Source organism: Pleurodeles waltl, chromosome 4_2, assembly GCF_031143425.1.
Source record: "Pleurodeles waltl isolate 20211129_DDA chromosome 4_2, aPleWal1.hap1.20221129, whole genome shotgun sequence".
Taxonomy (NCBI): Eukaryota; Metazoa; Chordata; class Amphibia; order Caudata; family Salamandridae; genus Pleurodeles; species Pleurodeles waltl.
Genome location: NC_090443.1, coordinates 908,990,188 through 909,007,198, shown reverse-complemented (window position 1 = coordinate 909,007,198; position 17,011 = coordinate 908,990,188).

The window sequence follows — 17,011 nt, the reverse complement described above, 5'->3', positions numbered from 1 at the left end:
TTTTTAACCTTGAGACACAGCACACATTTGTTCATTTGTCTACGTATTGCACCTTTTATGTGACTTTTGTACACATTCTATGTGGTCTACGAACTACTACGCTATACATGTTTGGTTTAATGAAAGCACCCATAAGGCTAGAGTGTATTAGTGGTATTACTAAATTAATTGTTTGCTTAGAATATATTTCTTTGCTTATCTGCAAGGCCTGTATGAATTAATTACAGGTAAACAATAGTTTTGGAATGCCCGGATTGTACTGGCATAAGGGCTGTGTCTGTCATACGTAGTATGCTACTGAAGAAAACAGCACAAGACAGGAAAGGACCAACCAATTCCGGGCCATTTTCCTAACTCATGTACAGTGGAGCTATTGGGACATTCTGCAATTACATTACTGTAGCAACACATATTATTTTTGGACCTTTCCATGGTATTTTTTGCTGAGAGGGAGGAACCAAGAAATGCATCACCCAGGATGTGAATGACCCGAGGCAATTACCAAGTACAGGTAGACCAGGAGCTCTGATCCTTCTAGACCTCTCTGTGGTTTTTAGTGCAGTAGGACTGAAGTGTAGACTAAACAGTGGCATTCTTACCCTTTAAATCTGGCCTAAAGATTAGTCATGGAGGATCCCACAGGGGCTGTTTCGTCTCTCCCATCTTTTTCAACACAAAAACAATGACACTTGATAGCATTATTAAGACCAACATCTTCAGTTTTGTTATAAATGATGATGGCAGGTAGATCATCGCTGAGGACCTTCAATAGATAGTTGTCGACTTTAAACATGAATGATCATTAGAGGTCTTTGTAAGACCAATGACATGTTGATACATAGCCCAGCTGCCCCATGCATCCACCTGACTGCTGAGTTATGGTCTAATATCTTCTGTCCTTAATCAGTAGGACTCTGCATAGTGTCCTCCACAAAGATGCGTAACGTGAGGATAATCATCAACATATATATCTCTTCAAGTACAATCATTTTGAAGCTGCGGTAAGAAGCCGTTTCTACAAGTTCACAATTAGGAAGAGGTTTTTATCATATCTGACATTTTCTCTTCTGTAGTCACTGTTTTTATTTCATCTTGGCTTGAATATCCTAACATTGCCTATCTCTGACTACCTAAGCAAGACACGTAGATTGCTGAGGATCGAAAATGCTGGGACAGCAGTGAACAAGGGTGAACAAACAATACGCTTCAGGTGTACCAGGTTTACAAATGCATCACACATGAAATTAGAGTCAGGTGGAGCCAAACAGAACTTCACCTAATTCATATATTCTTACCACTGCAAGAAAGGGAAAGACTTCAAAGCAACAGTACATCATTCCAGTTATGATTCCTGGAAATTCGTGAATTCGCCAAGGAGGTCTACTCTAGTCAGTATCACCAAGGAGGTGTACTCTAGTCAGTGTCACCAAGGAGGTCTACTCTGCAGTCAGTGTGATGTGGCAAGCTGCGTGCAGTGTAAGGCGCAGAGGCTGCAGAAGGACCCCTGCAATGCCCCCACTAGTACTATCTGAGACAGAATGACAGAATCACAATAAGAGCGCTGCAAATCGTGTGCAATATTTAACCAGATTAGGCATCACAATACACTTTGCAGAAAAACAGCTCCGGGAGCTAATGCATCTGTGGTGCACACCTACAGGTACATGGCTAATACCTATGCAGGGAAACCTCAGTATCTGTCACCTGTGAGTGTAATCACATTGGTACTTTTGAGATGAGCAATGCAAATGCTTATCATTTAATGTATCAATAGACCTTGAAGTTGTGCTACAATCCCTATAAATAAATCAATGGTCAATAATTATAAACATACATCAAAAGAGAAAAAAGAGAGAAGGGACATGAAAAAGTAATGGCAATAGTTGTAATATTTTAAATAATTTATAGAAACAGGTGAGCGTAAATGTATGGAGAGTGTAGAAAGGAGGAATGAGTGAGATGATGGATTTGGCAGAGTGGAATTAGTGGGTTAGACCTGGTGGCATGGATAGAGAGAAGTCAGACGAATGTGCGAGGAAGGTAACTCTTAGACTAGAGTCCAGAGAGTAGGGTGGGTGATCCCAATAGGAAAGCAGTTGGTGTAGACTATACAGTGCTTCATGCATCATGTACAGCATTGATTGTGTAGACCATTGTATTAAACACGTGTCTCTTATATTCTGTGTGTCGATTATCTTTTATATCTGATTTTCAGTTTTTATTTTGTTTGTGCTACAAAATGGACCTTGAGAACCACCTCTTTCTATTAAGAAATATCCCTGTAAGACAGCATTTACCGTTACTTCTGCATAACATAAAAGCCTCGCTTGGAGGCACTTAAGGATTCCAGACTTCAGACTTTAAATTGAAATTGGATATTTCGAAATGTTCTGTACTCTGAGTATCACTTTGAAATAACTGTTATTTGAGAACAGTGTCTGTGTTGTAGCATAAACTCGCACAAATAATGAAACAAAACCTCTTCATAACAAAGAACCAATCATTACTTCCACCCTGCTTGAATTGCTTTAAAATTAGTCGTTTTTAAATTTTTAACAAAATCTACTTTCTGGTATATCAAATATGGACACACACAGTTTCTGGGCAACAGCTGCACAGATATTATTTAAAACCAACACTCAAAAATTGAAAAGTGGCCAGTGAAGCTTTGCATAGAGCTTGTCACTGCACTTCGTGGCTTTTAGAACCTTTTGATAAGTTTGAGCAGAAATTAAAGTTTTTGTTACAGTCTACAAAATAGGCAAAGGGTGAATTAAGTGCCAAGTGTGGTAATCTATAACTACTCAGAAAACTATGTGGCCGTGCAATCACACTTTTTCATTGGCCCTGATTATATGTAAGAAGTCACAGGTAACAATGTTTCATATGAAATTCTCAAAAATAGGGATTCTCTGTAAATTCTGCAAGGTTCTGAAGTTTGTTCAAACCTTTTCCCAACGTCTACTCCAAATGATGTCGCAAGTCGAGCAAATTCTCCCACAAACCAAAAGGACTCACAGTTTCCATGAAATGCAAAATGTAAATTTCCATGAAATGTAAAATTGTGTATATTTTCAAGAATTATCATCAACAAGTGACAAACATCCAAGAAGGTATACATTTCAAATCCAAAGAGTTTTAGAATGCTCAACCACTTGATTGGGCAACACTTTTGCAAATGTTCAGGGTCTGAAGAACAACAGAAAAGGAAAAACTCTACATAGCCAGGCTAATCCACATGGGTGTGTCACTAGCATAAATCTGCAAGTGACTTAGACGCCATAAACATTTACATTGATTATTACAAAACATTGGGACAGTATTGATAGGGCTTTTGGTATGAGACAATTGATCATTTCTGAGGCTTAACTTACAGCCTCTAGGTACATGAACAACAAGCACATCTGTTTGTGCAGATCCTGGGCACCCCATTGACCATTGGAATCCAAGTGCCCTCGCCTTACTCAGACAAAAGGGGCATATGAACTTACCGAAGGTCACACATTATGTCACATCAGAGAGCTGGGCTTGCAACTCCATGCCCGAACACCTCGAGTTTACAATTCTGTCAGTGCTGTTTTGCTTGCAGGGCATTTGCATTAGCCGTGTTCTAAAAGACACCATGTTAGTAAATTGTTTCGGTTCAATTCATTCTATACGAAGAGCAAAATGTTGTCAGGAAAACACATTTGGCAACACAAACAGGCCTCTCTCTCCATTATGCTAATGATGTCTCCCTCCCAAATCACTTTTTAACGGTTTGCTGCGCCATAATAAACTAACTGCATGATAGCTCACATTAGCTCAAAAGGAGGGATTCTATTTTGAAATCAGATTCCATACAAAGACATTGAGAGTCTTCAGGGGGACATTTGTGCAAATTGAATTCCGAAAGGAAACAAATTTAGCAGTTTTATATCCGTCATTTTGCAAGACCATCAAGAAAAAAATTAAGAAATAGAGTCTGCGGTGTTATTTGTCAAACGGCGCTTCCTGGGAAAAAATATGCTTTCAATTTATAGCACCAGAAGTGACAGTGGGCTGAGGCGGGGCGGCCTAGCAGCCACTAACTCGATGCAATGCCGCGTTTTGTCCTAATTGCACGGGCAGGTCAGGGATATGCATCACTTTGTAATTTGCCCAACAATAAATCCTTGATAGTCACCCCGAGGATCATGTGCCATGTATGTGTCTCACCAATATTCGGAATCCGAGTAGCTGGATTATGGAAAAGACAGATGGGGGTACATGCGAGCCATGCTAGAATGAATTTCTTTATATATTTCAGAACTAGCTAATACTACTGTATGGAAGTGTGCATGTGATAAAGTGTACAGCAAAACAATTTAATAGAGAAATGTATTACCTTGCCTACTCCAGAACAAGGCCTGCATGTAGTTTGGATAAATGCTGCAGAGCAGTTGAAGGGAAGGTCAAGAAGCTGTAATTAAAGCATTTCACACCAATAATTATCCCCATTGTACATTATAAGAGGTTAAACAGGCCTGAGCCCTGCCCATTGCGCTTGTTTGTTGTGATTCCAGCTCTGCTTATATTTGAGCTTCACCTACAGCAAGATGGTTTTCATTTGTACCTAATGCTGGCGGAATCAAACCTATATCAGAGCGACGTGTGAATTCAACGAGTTCTCTTTACTACATTAAACAACCTCAGACAATTCGGAGGTATGTGGTATTTGCAACTTGTGTAGGTTCTACAAGTTATATGCCAGAATATCATTGACAACAAGCATTGACAAATCCAGTAGGTCTGGCATCGCCCACCAACCTTTGGGCAATTCTTGTTTTGCTTTGTCATGGCTTTTGCAAAGGCTTTGAGAAATGCTAGGAGCTTGTCAAACTAAAATAAACAATGATTAAAGGTGCCTTAACTTGTAGTGAAGTCAGCCAGTGGCTGAAGTGGGGTGCCCTGTTGCTCCTTGATGCATGCACCAGTGGGTTGGATACAAATGTGAATGGCAAAACCACAGACAAAGGGATGAAGTATGGTTGGATAACCGTATAAGTAACTATGGTCATAACTGTAGCAAAATCAAAAGGTCTAATCCAATATATAACTAAAAAAGCTAATTGTTGTGTAATTGGCTGCCAGCCTCTTGCCTATGAGAAGAAAGAAAGGTAGAAAGTAAGAAAAAAGAAAGAAAGAAAGAAAGAAAGAAAGAAAGAAAGAAAGAAAGAAAAAAAGAGAAAAGAAAAGAAAGAAGCAAAGACAGGAAAAAAGAAAGCAGAAAAGAAAGAAAGGAGAAAGGAAGGGAAGAAGGAAAGATAGAAAGCATGTAGGAAAGAAAGAAGGTGATAATGAAAGAAGGCAAAAAGGATTGAAAGAAAGAATGCAAGAAAGAAAAAAATGAAAGGAAGAAAGAAAGAAAGAAAGAAGGCAAGAAAGAAGAATCGAAGGACAGACAGAAAGAAGGCAACATGAATGAAAGAAAGAAAAGATAGAAAGAAGGCACAAAAGAAAGAAAAAAGCAAGAAATAAAGAAGGATAGAAAGAAAGACAGAAAGAAGGAAGGAAAAGGGGATAAAAAGATCAAAAGCAAGAAAGAAGGAATGAAAGCAAGAAAGATGGAAAAAATAAATGAAGGAAGGGGTGTGATAAAGAGAATTAGGAAAAGAAAGAGAGAAAGAAAGAGAAAGAAAAAAGAGGAGAAAGGAAGAAAAAAGACAATAGAGATGGAAGGTAAACATGAAAAAAGAAAAACAAGAAAGAAGGAATTAAAGCAAGAAAAAATAAAGAAAGAAGGCAAGAGAGAAAGAAAGCAAGAATGAAGGAGGGAAAGAGGGAAGAAAGAAGACAAGAGAGAAAGAAAGCATGAAAGCAGGGAGAAGGAAAGAAAGAAGAATAGAGAGAAAGAGAGCAAGAAAGAAGGAATGAACAAAAGAGCAAAAATAAGGAATGAATGTAGGAAAGTACCATCTTGCCTGGCATGTTACCCCCAATTTTACTGTATGTATGTTTGTTTTGCCTATGTGTCACTGGGATCCTGCTAGCCAGGACCCCAGTGCTCATAAAGTATGCCCTGTATTTGTTCCCTGTGTGGTGCCTAACTATATCACTGGGGCTCTGCTAACCAGAAACTCAGTGTTTATGCTCTCTCTGCTTTTAAAATTGTCACTGCAGGCTAATGACTAATTTTACCAATTCTAATTGGCACACTGGAACACCCCTATAATTCCCTTGTATATGGTACCTAGGTACCAAGGGTATTGGGGTTCCAGGAGATCCCTATGGGCTGCAGCATTTCTTTTGCCACCCATATGGAGCTCAGACAATTCTTACACAGGACTGCCACTGCAGCCTGAGTGAAATAACGTCCACATTATTTCACAGCCATTTTACACTGCACTTAAGTAACTTATAAGTCACCTATATGTCTAAGCCTCACTTGGTTAAGGTTAGGTGCAAAGTTACTTAGTGTGTGGGCACCCTGGCACTAGCCAAGGTGCCCCCACGTTGTTCAGGGCAAATTCCCCGGACTTTGTGAGTGGGGGGACACCATTACACATGTGCACTACATATAGGTTAATACCTATATGTAGCGTCACCATGGTAACTCCGAACATGGCCATGTAACACGTCTAGGATCATGGAATTGTCACCCCAATACCATTCCATGCATCCCTAGGTCTCCAGCATAGAGCCCGGGTACTGGCAAACTAATTTTCCGGGGTCTCCTCTGCAGCTACCGCTGACAGGTTTCTGCCCCCCTGGGGCCTGGGCAGCCTGGTCCCAGGAAGGCAGAACAAAGGATTTCCTCTGAGAGAGGGTGTTAAACCCTCTCCCTTTGGAAATAGGTGTGAAGGGCCTGAGAGGAGTAGCCTCTCCTGGCCTCTGGAAATGCTTTGAAGGGCACAGATGGTGCCCTCCTTGCATAAGCCAGTCTACACCGGTTCAGGGATCCCCCCAGCCCTGCTCTTGCGGCGAAACCGGACAAAGGAAAGGGGAGTGACCACTCCACTGACCAGCACCTCCCAGGGGAGGTGCCCAGAGCTCCTCCAGTGTGTCCCAGACCTCTGCCATCTTGGATGCAGAGGTGTGAGGGCACAATGGACAGCTCTGAGTGGCCAGTGCCAGCAGGTGACGCCAGAGACACCTCCTGATAGGTGCTTACCTTTCTATGTAGCCAATCCTCCTCTGTGGGATATTTAGGGTCTCTCCTGTGTGTATCTCACCAGATAACGAATGCAAGAGCTCACCAGAGTTCCTCTGCACTTCCCTCTTTGACTTCTGCCAAGGATCGACCGCTGAATGCTCCAGGACGCCTGCATAACCGCAACAAAGTAGCAAGAAGACTACCAGCAACATTGTAGCGCCTCATCCTGCCGGCTTTCTCGACTGTTTCCTGGTGGTGCATGCTCTGAGGGCTGTCTGCCTTCACCCTGCACTGGAAGCGAACAAGAAATCTCCCGTGGGTCAAAGGAATCTTTCCCCTGCTAACGCAGGCACCAAACTTCTGCATCACCGGTCCTCTAGGTCCCCTCTCATCCTGACGAGCGTGGTCCCTGGAACACAGGAGCTGGGTCCAAGTGTCTTCGACAGTCCAGTGGCCCTTCTGTCCAAATTTGGTGGAGGTAAGTCCTTGCCTCCCCACGCCAGACAGTAATCCTGTGTACTGCGTGAACTGCAGCTGCTCGGGCTTCTGTGCACTTTTGCAAGACTTCCTTTGTGCACAGCCTAGCCCAGGTCCCCAGCACTCCGTTCTGAATTGCCCAACTCACTGAGTTGGACTCTGATGTCAGGGGACCCTCTTTTGTTGCTCTGAGTTCACCGTCATCCTCAGATTTTCTAAGTGCCTGTTCGGGTGCTTCTGTGGGTGCTGCCTGCTTCTGCATGGGCTCTCTGTGTTGCCGAGCGCCCCCCCCTGTCTCCTCCTCCAAGGGGCGACCTCCTGGTCCTTCCTGGGCCCTAGCAGCACCCAAACTCCTCAACCGCGACTCTTGCAGCTAGCAAGGCTTGTTTGCAGTCTTTCTGCATGCAAGCATCTCTGCATCCTCTAGCACACCGTGGGACATCTTCTGACCAAAGGATAAGTTCCTGGCACCTTCTGTTGTTGCAGAATCTTTGGCTTCTCCACCCAGAGGCAGCCCTTTTGCACCGTCATCCAGGGTTTAGTGGGCTCCTGCCTCCCCTGGACACTTGCGTGACTCTTGGACTTGGTCCCCTTCCTTTACAGGTCCTCAGGTCCAGGAATCTGCCTTCAGTATTTTGCAGTCAGTTGTTGTCGTAGCAGAATCCCCAATCTCGACTTTACTGTCTTTCTGGGGTAGTAGGGTAACTTTAACCCTACTTTTCAGGGTCTTAGGGTGGAGTATCTTGGACACCCTTAGTGTTTTCTTACACTCCCAGTGACCCTCTACACACTACATTAGGCCTGTGGTCCATTCGTGGTTTGCATTCCACTTTTGGAGTATATGGTTTGTGTTGCCCCTAGGCCTATTTCTCGCTATTGCATTCTATTGTGCTCTACATTGTTTGCACTACTTTTCTAACTGTTACTTACCTGATTTTGGTTTGTCTGTATATATATTTTGTGTATATTACTTACCTCCTAAGGGAGTATATCCTCTGAGATACTTTTGGCACATTGTCACTAAAATAAAGTACCTTCATTTTTAGTAACTCTGAGTATTGTGTTTTCTTATGATATAGTGCTAAGTGATATAAGTGGTATAGTAGGAGCTCTGCATGTCTCCTAGTTCAGCCTAAGCTGCTCTGCTATAGCTACCTCTATCAGCATAAACTGCTAGAACACCTCTAATCTACTAATAAGGGATAACTGGACCTGGCACAAGGTGTAAGTACCACAAGGTACCCACTATAAGCCAGGCCAACCTCCTACAATGAATGAATGAAGGGAAAAAGGAGAGCAAAAAAGAAGGAATGAAAGAACAAAGGAAAGCAAGAAAGAACGAAACAATGAAAACACGAAAGAAGAGAGGTACGAAAGAAAGAAGTAAAGAAGAAATTAAAGAAAAAGTAAAGAAGCAATAAAAAACATAGAAAGAAAGAAGGAATGAAGAAATGAAAGAGAAGAGGTACACAAGAAAGAAGTAATGAAATAATGGAAGACAAAGTAAAGAAAAAAGAACAAATGAAAGAAAAAAGAAGGAAGGAATAAAAGAATGAAGGAAGAAAGGAATGGGGAATGAAAGATTGGAAAAAAAGAAAACAAGAAAGAAGGATATTAAGAAACAAAGAAAGAAGGAACAAGAGAAAGAAGAAAAGAAAGAAGGCAATAACAAAAAGTGTAAGAAATGCTGCAAATGAAGCATGAGAAAGGCTGGTTTTCTTCCCGGGTAAAGTTTATCAAAGAACAATTGGTCAAATTGAGTCCAGAATAACAAGTTATGAATTCTTATGTATAATATTGAAGCTGTCCATTACTTGATAAAGAGCAGTTTCAAATGAACGTAACCTGTTTGTTATACTGTGAAATACCAACAGTTAAACTGTAAACAAAGGACACTCCAGAAGAAATTTACAACAGAATTGGCAAGAGATAGGAACTGATAAAGCTGGAATGTGGCCTGTGCTCACATTTGGTGTAGAGTCATTCCATCACATCAGACTCTAAACAAACAAGCATTTTCAATGCAACGAGTCTCGCATTTTTTCGAGTTAGAGCTATTAGCGTTGTAAAGCAAAAAAAATGCAGCGTGATCGCGCTATGTAAAATGCAGCGCGATCGCGCTGCGTGGAAAACAAACAGATAAAGTAGTCCGAACTCCAGGCTGAAAACATCGAGACTCGTATGTTTTTGGTACTTTACCGGTGCTGTGTAGGTGGGCTAAACACCGGAAAAGGCATGATGTATGCATGCCTTTCACAAATGCAAGCAAGCGGACTTTAAAAGGCAAGCCCACAAACCAATGTAAGTGACTGACGTGGCATGGGCGTGATTTGAAGCCCAAGGAGAGATTACAGAATGGATGTAGCACTTTGTGCTCGCCCATAAAAAGCAACATCAAAGTAATGAAAAAAACACATTGGCACAGAAGGAAACCAGCTTGTTTGTGGATGTGCTCCTTGTGATAGAGCAAAATGCAGTCAAACAAAGTGAACGTATCCAGTGGCTGAAGTGAGCTGACCCCCTGCCCCACTGTAAATCCTGTACCTAGTCTGGACTTTCTACAAGAGTAGAACTACTAGTGAGCTGAGTTCAACTCCAGCAACTTGCAGAAATATGTGTGTTTAGCCTACTTCACATGTTATAAATACAAGCATCTATTTATAAGCCGCACATCTCATAATACTAGCAGTTAACTTGTCTGCATGGTATGCAGGCCTTTTATGTAGTCTTGTTGAGGCCTGTTCATTTACCAGCATTCAAATTAGCTTAATTTATCTGCAACAAAACACATGCATTTATGTTTCTAATATGATGTATAGTGTAGGCTAAATTAAATTCACACTTTGCTTCTAAATTTACTCTTGCTTGTGGCTTTAGTTTGAGTTGTATTTTAAAAGAATGTTGGACCTGAGCTACTTTAGCACCCCAAAGTGAAATATATATTATTTTCATGATATTAAACATGACTGTATATATTTTATATCATTGTTTACAGAGATTCTAGTCCATTTCAAAATAGTCATTGCAGGCCCTAGTTGACACCAGCTTTGATCACTCATAAAGTCTGCCCTATAAATGTTTGCAAGAAATGTGGGTTATTAATAGTTACAAAGAATGTGAATCTTTCCCAAACTAAAAGTCCACAGCTTTCTTTTTACTGGGAACCCAGTACCCCATTATAACACTTGACTCTCTCAGGGCAGCAAAGCACAAAACCCCAAGGCCTACTCAGGGGATGTGGTGTGGGCTAGTAACCCCAGGGCACTGGTATATAATAACACTCAGTAAATCGTTGTCCAGTCACTGCCTTTTCTTATAAAAATATATATATATTTTTTATTATATACACTCCATTAAACACTACATATTAATTATATGTTTATAAAATATGGAAGGTAGAAATGTATTTGGTGAAACCCTCATGACACATTACACTCTTGTGGGTTCTGAATCCTACAACCACAATACTCCCATCCTATACTAGATGCAGTGTTAGAATATAGGCTGCATCAGTATCAATAAGGAAGGGCTTTGTCTGGGTATCACCACATTAATAAAAGCAGCAACATTCACCATTGAAATCAATGGGCACAGTACTGATACTAAATACATGTTATAACCCACGTCAATTGGGATAGTGCAAATAACAATTCTTTTCACTGGACTGTACAACTAAGCATTGTCAATTATCAACATTGCCAATAAAGATTTTAGTGAAAAACAAGAGTGCCAGAGGTTTAGTTCTACTTTTATTATGCTGTTATTGCAGTTTTAGAACCAACCAGGAGTCTCCATACTTTAGTGCTTATGAGCAAACATTCTAGCTGCAGGAATGCTACAAACAATGTGAAGCTTCTCCAGTGGTCAGAAACTCAATATCCTGGGAAATGTAGAGTGCCAAATGCAAAATATGTTGAGGCACTCACGTGGGGGGTGTGAAACTCTTGGCAACTCCCAGAACATGTTGTCATTCGTTGGTGGTACCCTTGCCCTTCCCAGGCCATCATATTAGTCAATATGCAAATTTAGAGCACTGCCTAAGTGACTGTAGATCTCAGACCTCCTAAAGTACCCGTTTCGGAAATATAAACAATGAAAGAGCATCAGTAATTATGGTTTAAGAACATTTTTCATTTGCCTGCCAAGGTTCTTTCACATAACATTAGGGTTGACAAGCTGCGCTGCCAGGCCCATGTAAATAAGGTAAGAAGGACTTCAAATGCAGTAAACAAAATTAGGGGCGTATTAATTAGAACCAAAATTTAAATTCATGGTTTATTATGCCATTTACGAAAGTCTTTGTGTTGGACATAAAATTAGATAGAAAATACTTCTCAAACTTAAAGTGCTCCCTTATGCAGGGTAGATTCGATGTCCTTACTATTGTTTTGGAGGGAGTGATCACCAAGTCTCTGAATTGAATTACATGATCTCTAATGTTGCAACCACACACATAAGCAACAAGTGGTATTTGTGGATCAAGGAGACCAGGCATGAGCACATTTCAGTATCTTTAATTATTATAACCACTTTGTTGGTGTGAGGACAGAATGTAGCCAGACACACCAATTTCTATGAATCATTTTCTTCCCCGTAATTTTTAGACAAGATAAGAAATTCATAGGTGGCTTTAGCCATATTGCCACAACTTGTTCTAAGCACTGGATGGCGCTAGGGATCGAAATACTCTTTGAGAATACCAAACACAAATTGTAAGAGACTGAGGCGTTGTAAAAGAGTTTGTTTAGGTCTGATGCACACACCCTTGAGATGCTCAAGAAATCAATTGCTAACTCAATCCAACATGAAATAATAAAGAAGGCAGGTAAAGTTACTAAGGATATACAAAATGTAACAAAGAAAAGACAACTAAGGCCATTACCAGATGAGGTAATCATACAGAACCAGAGAGAGGTCTGTTGCTCCAGTGCTGAATCCAATAGCTCAGACCCTGTATTAGGTACCTTCTCAGACCCTCCTACATCTGTGTTAAGAGTTCTTTATTGAAATTGTAATGTATTCATATTCTTTGTATAATATCCAATTTTTAAAGGATTTATACAGTACTATGAAATATTTGCCAACTATTATCCTCCATCCCTCCCGTCTCACTCTTCCCTTATCCAAACAATCCTTTGTATAGAATCGTATTTGATCCCTTGGTTTTCACCACAAACAGGATATATGGTTTTTCATTGCCCAGACAGGTCTCATTGTTGCTTAGCTGGTTACAAATCTAGTTTTTACTATTTGGTCATTCAGTAGACATTACTTTTCACAGGATACTGTTTTCTACAGCTCCTGTATTCATTCTCAATTCAATGTTGGAGCTACAGTTAGATCACTGGAGCCTGATATAGAGCCATAGCCATTGCAAACTACCTCATCGAGTGGTGAATGAGCTCTCGGTATGGATCAAGTTATGTAGGAAAACTTCCAGGCATGTCAGTGGCTATATTTTATTTAGGGTTTCTCCGATTGTATCCCACACCCTAGTAAAATAAAGTTTAAGGTATGTGCATTACCAGATTAAGAACACTATGCCCCTATTCAGTTGTTCACATCGCTAAGAAAATGCAGTTTAGTCTTTTGGGCGACCAACGCCATCAGTGTGGGATTTTATAGTAGCTAGGTAGGCCTGAGGTCTTAACAGCCATTATCCAAATATTGATTTTGCAGGCTTTGTGACCACTACCCTTTCAACTGCTTGGATATCAGTTCTGAGAAAGTGTGAAGATTCAAGATGATCTTAAAGAGCCATTATACAACCCACTATTTGCTCCCTAGATCGATAGATACTTAAGAATATAAGAATCCTGCAGCTCTGTGGGGAAGAGCCTAGGCATTTACAGAGGCAGTGGGTAAGGTACTGTCAGTTTCAACATTTGGTGGGTTGAAGATTGAATTCTGCTTGTGTTTTCACTCTGTGTTCTGTTAGTAAATGATATACCGTGTTTATGCCTTTTAGATTCAAAATCCTTCCAGGTCATTTCCACCCTCCATTCTTATGTTAAAGTTGCTCCTTAAGAGAACATCAGTGTTTATTCTGCTATTCTTTCCTCCCTCTCCATATAAATGTTTTCAGTAACTTGGCCATCTAATTAATCAATGGGGCATGGATGAGGATGGGAACAATATAAAAAATTACATTTTAGTAGAGTCTCGCAATCATTTTGATCAAATGGACCTTTACACACAATGACAAGTTGAGTACAGATCATCTAGCAAGATCAACCTTGGGAGCATATTTAAGAGAGGTTTGTGTCATGCTTGCACCACGCGTCATGGTACATGCACGATGCAAACTTTAAGTCATATTTTTTAAACCACGCAAAGCCACTTTGCGTGGCTTTGAGTGACTGCAAAAATATGGAGTAATGCAACGCAGCACAAATAGCTGCTTTGCATTACTCTACACAAGGGAGGCATTCCATGGTCATTGCGTGGGTGTTCCTATGCAACTCCCATGGTTTATGAAACATTTCCAGATTTACTAAACATGGTAAAGCTGGGAATTAACCAAAAAGGTATGCCTCCCCAGGAGAAGCATAGCAAGGATAAATATCTTTATTTCTCCTCGTTACTTCCTCTTTCTATGTGTGCTGCAAACTGCAGCACACATAGATAGATGAATATGCCTCTACATAGAACATGCAACAGAGCCAGCCTTGCACCATGGTGCAAGGGGTCTGTGTTGACACTAGGCAGCCCATTGTGCGCGAATGCAGGAGAAAAGGACAGGAATATGTCAAATGCCTTAAATACAGCGCATTCCTGCCCTTTCCCAGTGACGCAGTACAGTGCAGCAAGGTGACTTTCCCATATACAGGGGTCGAAATCTTTTTTGATCAGAGAGTATATGTTATCATCTAGCATGAGATATAAGCATGTGTTCAGATTAATTTCAAATGAGAGGGTTCCCACTTGAATGGATAATCTCTGATTAATGCAAAAGTTGATCAGTGGGAGTGTCTCTCATTTCCACCAGTTGCTTCTATCTATGAGGCCTTTAATGGATTGTGCCAGTTCTTTATGTGTTAACCAGGATCATCAGCATGGTAGAGGGACCTGTGTTCCCACGGGTGTGATTGACTCCTTCTCTGTCTTTGTGACTGATTTAGAATTTGGCAGAGGGGCTACTCCATCACATAGTTTTCTGTGGTACTTAGGTTTCGGTGGACAGGATATCCTTCACGTTGTGATGGAGTAACCTCTCCGCCAAAATCTACATCAGGCCATTTGTTCATATCAATAGTAATTGCTGGTAGTTCCAGTATTAAAATGAATAGCATTACATCTGTTCAGCACGAATTCTGGTGACACATGACCGTTACAAGTTAGCACTGCTGTAGGTGTACTATATAGCCATTACACTTCTGTTCTGGATCATTTGTCAGCTCCATCACTGAGAACAGACAGACCAATTCTACTCTACTCTGTCAAAGGTTTTCAGTGCATCCAAGGAAACCACAGCGTTTTCGTCTCCATCTTCACTCACCTTGGAAAGCAGATTGAAGACCACCTGACCCCAGTGGATAAAGGATGGTACCACTAGTTTAGGTCTGTTAGCCAGTACCTTTCTTAATATTAAAGAGAGACATTGACCTACACCTGAGAAATCAGTGGATTCTTACCTGGTTTGAGGAGGAGGTCTATGTTAGCTTTATTTGACTCCGTCAGTGTGGTAATAGTATTATCGGCCTGAATGTCTCAAATCATTTTGCTTAACAAGGGCACTATTAATTGTGGTTAGGTTTATAATACTCTAAGGTGCATCCTTCACCCAGGTGCTTTAATATAGGGGAGTTCAACTATAACTTTACTCATTTCATCTTTAGTAATGTCACTTTCCAAACTTTCTAGTTGGTTAGGTGTTAGTTTCGATATTTAATTGCGAAAGCATCTTGATATTCAAAGGAGTGAAAGGTTTTATACACGTTGTTGAATGTCTCAAGTATTTCCGTGGGATGTGTGACTATAGAAACCTGTGGTGGGGCTGCTGCTGTCTCAGTTGCATATCACTTAACTAAACTGCTTTCACGCCTTTTTCGTAAATGTCAAGTTAAGGCGACATACAGGTGTGAAAGTTGTTAAGGTCATATTTCTCCTTGAGTAATTGATGAATCACTTCTCGTGAATGAGTAGATTTGCATTGGGAAGTCAGCTCCATCAACACTTGGTCCAAACCTTGCTGTACATACATTGCATCCCTATTATTGTGAGTTGGGTCTCACATTACTTCTTCTTGCATACATACCTTGCTTGCCACTCATGTGGTGTGGACAGAGGGTATCGTGTGTGATTATTCTCCTCAAGGTATGTGTGAAGATTTGACCTCAAGTGATCTTTGTCTTTTGGAAGTCGGTACCAAGACATGTTTTGTCTCTTACCCCTTGGGGGTTTCACTAAACCTAGGTCTAGTAAGACTGCGTTGTGGTCTGCAACGTTATTTGGTAATATGTTTGTCTGAGTCACTCACCTCATGAGAGAGGCTGAGGTGAAGAAGTAATTATGCTAGTGTGTGTGGTTTGTGAGCAGGAGCCGCATGTTAAATCCTTTCCCATCAGGTGCATTAGTCTAAAAGGGTCACATAGAGAAATTGGCCATTAGGTCTCCTAGCAAGCTTCTTTTTTCTGGTGTCGTGTTAGTGGGTGATCAAATTTATCTAAGACCGGAACAAGGACTAAGCTTCAATCGCCCCATATAAGCGCTTTGTCTCTGGCAGAGTAGTATTCTAGTTATTTCATCAAAAGTCTCAAGTTTGTTTTACAGTTATGTGTATATTGACACTATGATTAATATTTGGTACTGTATTGTTGCTTTGATGAAAGCAAAGTGCCACTTTGGGTCATGCCACTTTCTTTGAACTTGAAGAGGTAGGTTGCGCCAAATCAGGATGGCTACACCCCTTTTACAATGTGAACAGGAAGTGTGACCACCTTCAATTCCTGGGGTGTTTTTACTGACATAGTATTCCTTCCCCACCCACTTTCTTTAAAGTTTCTGACCTCCAAATTGGATAGGTGAGTTTCTTGGAAGAGTGCAATATCAAGTCTAAAAGGGCAGAGATAGGATCACATTTTTATTTATTTTCATGAAATGGGTTAGATCATTCACATTGAGTGAGACTAATGATGAATTGTATATGATCTGCATTTAAGGGCTTCTTATCTTTAACAATAAACATTTGCCCATATTGATTCAATAGTTTTGGAGGTATGGGGTGTGCAATCTTGTGTTTTGTTTTTGTTGGGTATTAGGTGGGTCTGAACACAATTGTGGGTTAGGTGTGATTGGTTGACTTCAATCAGCGCAAGCAAGTTGTACAAATCCGTGTTTTAGAATGATGGAAAAACAAATTATCTGTTTGATGGGGGCTATCATCTGCAATGGACGGTCTAAATCTTTAGATGGGTGGGT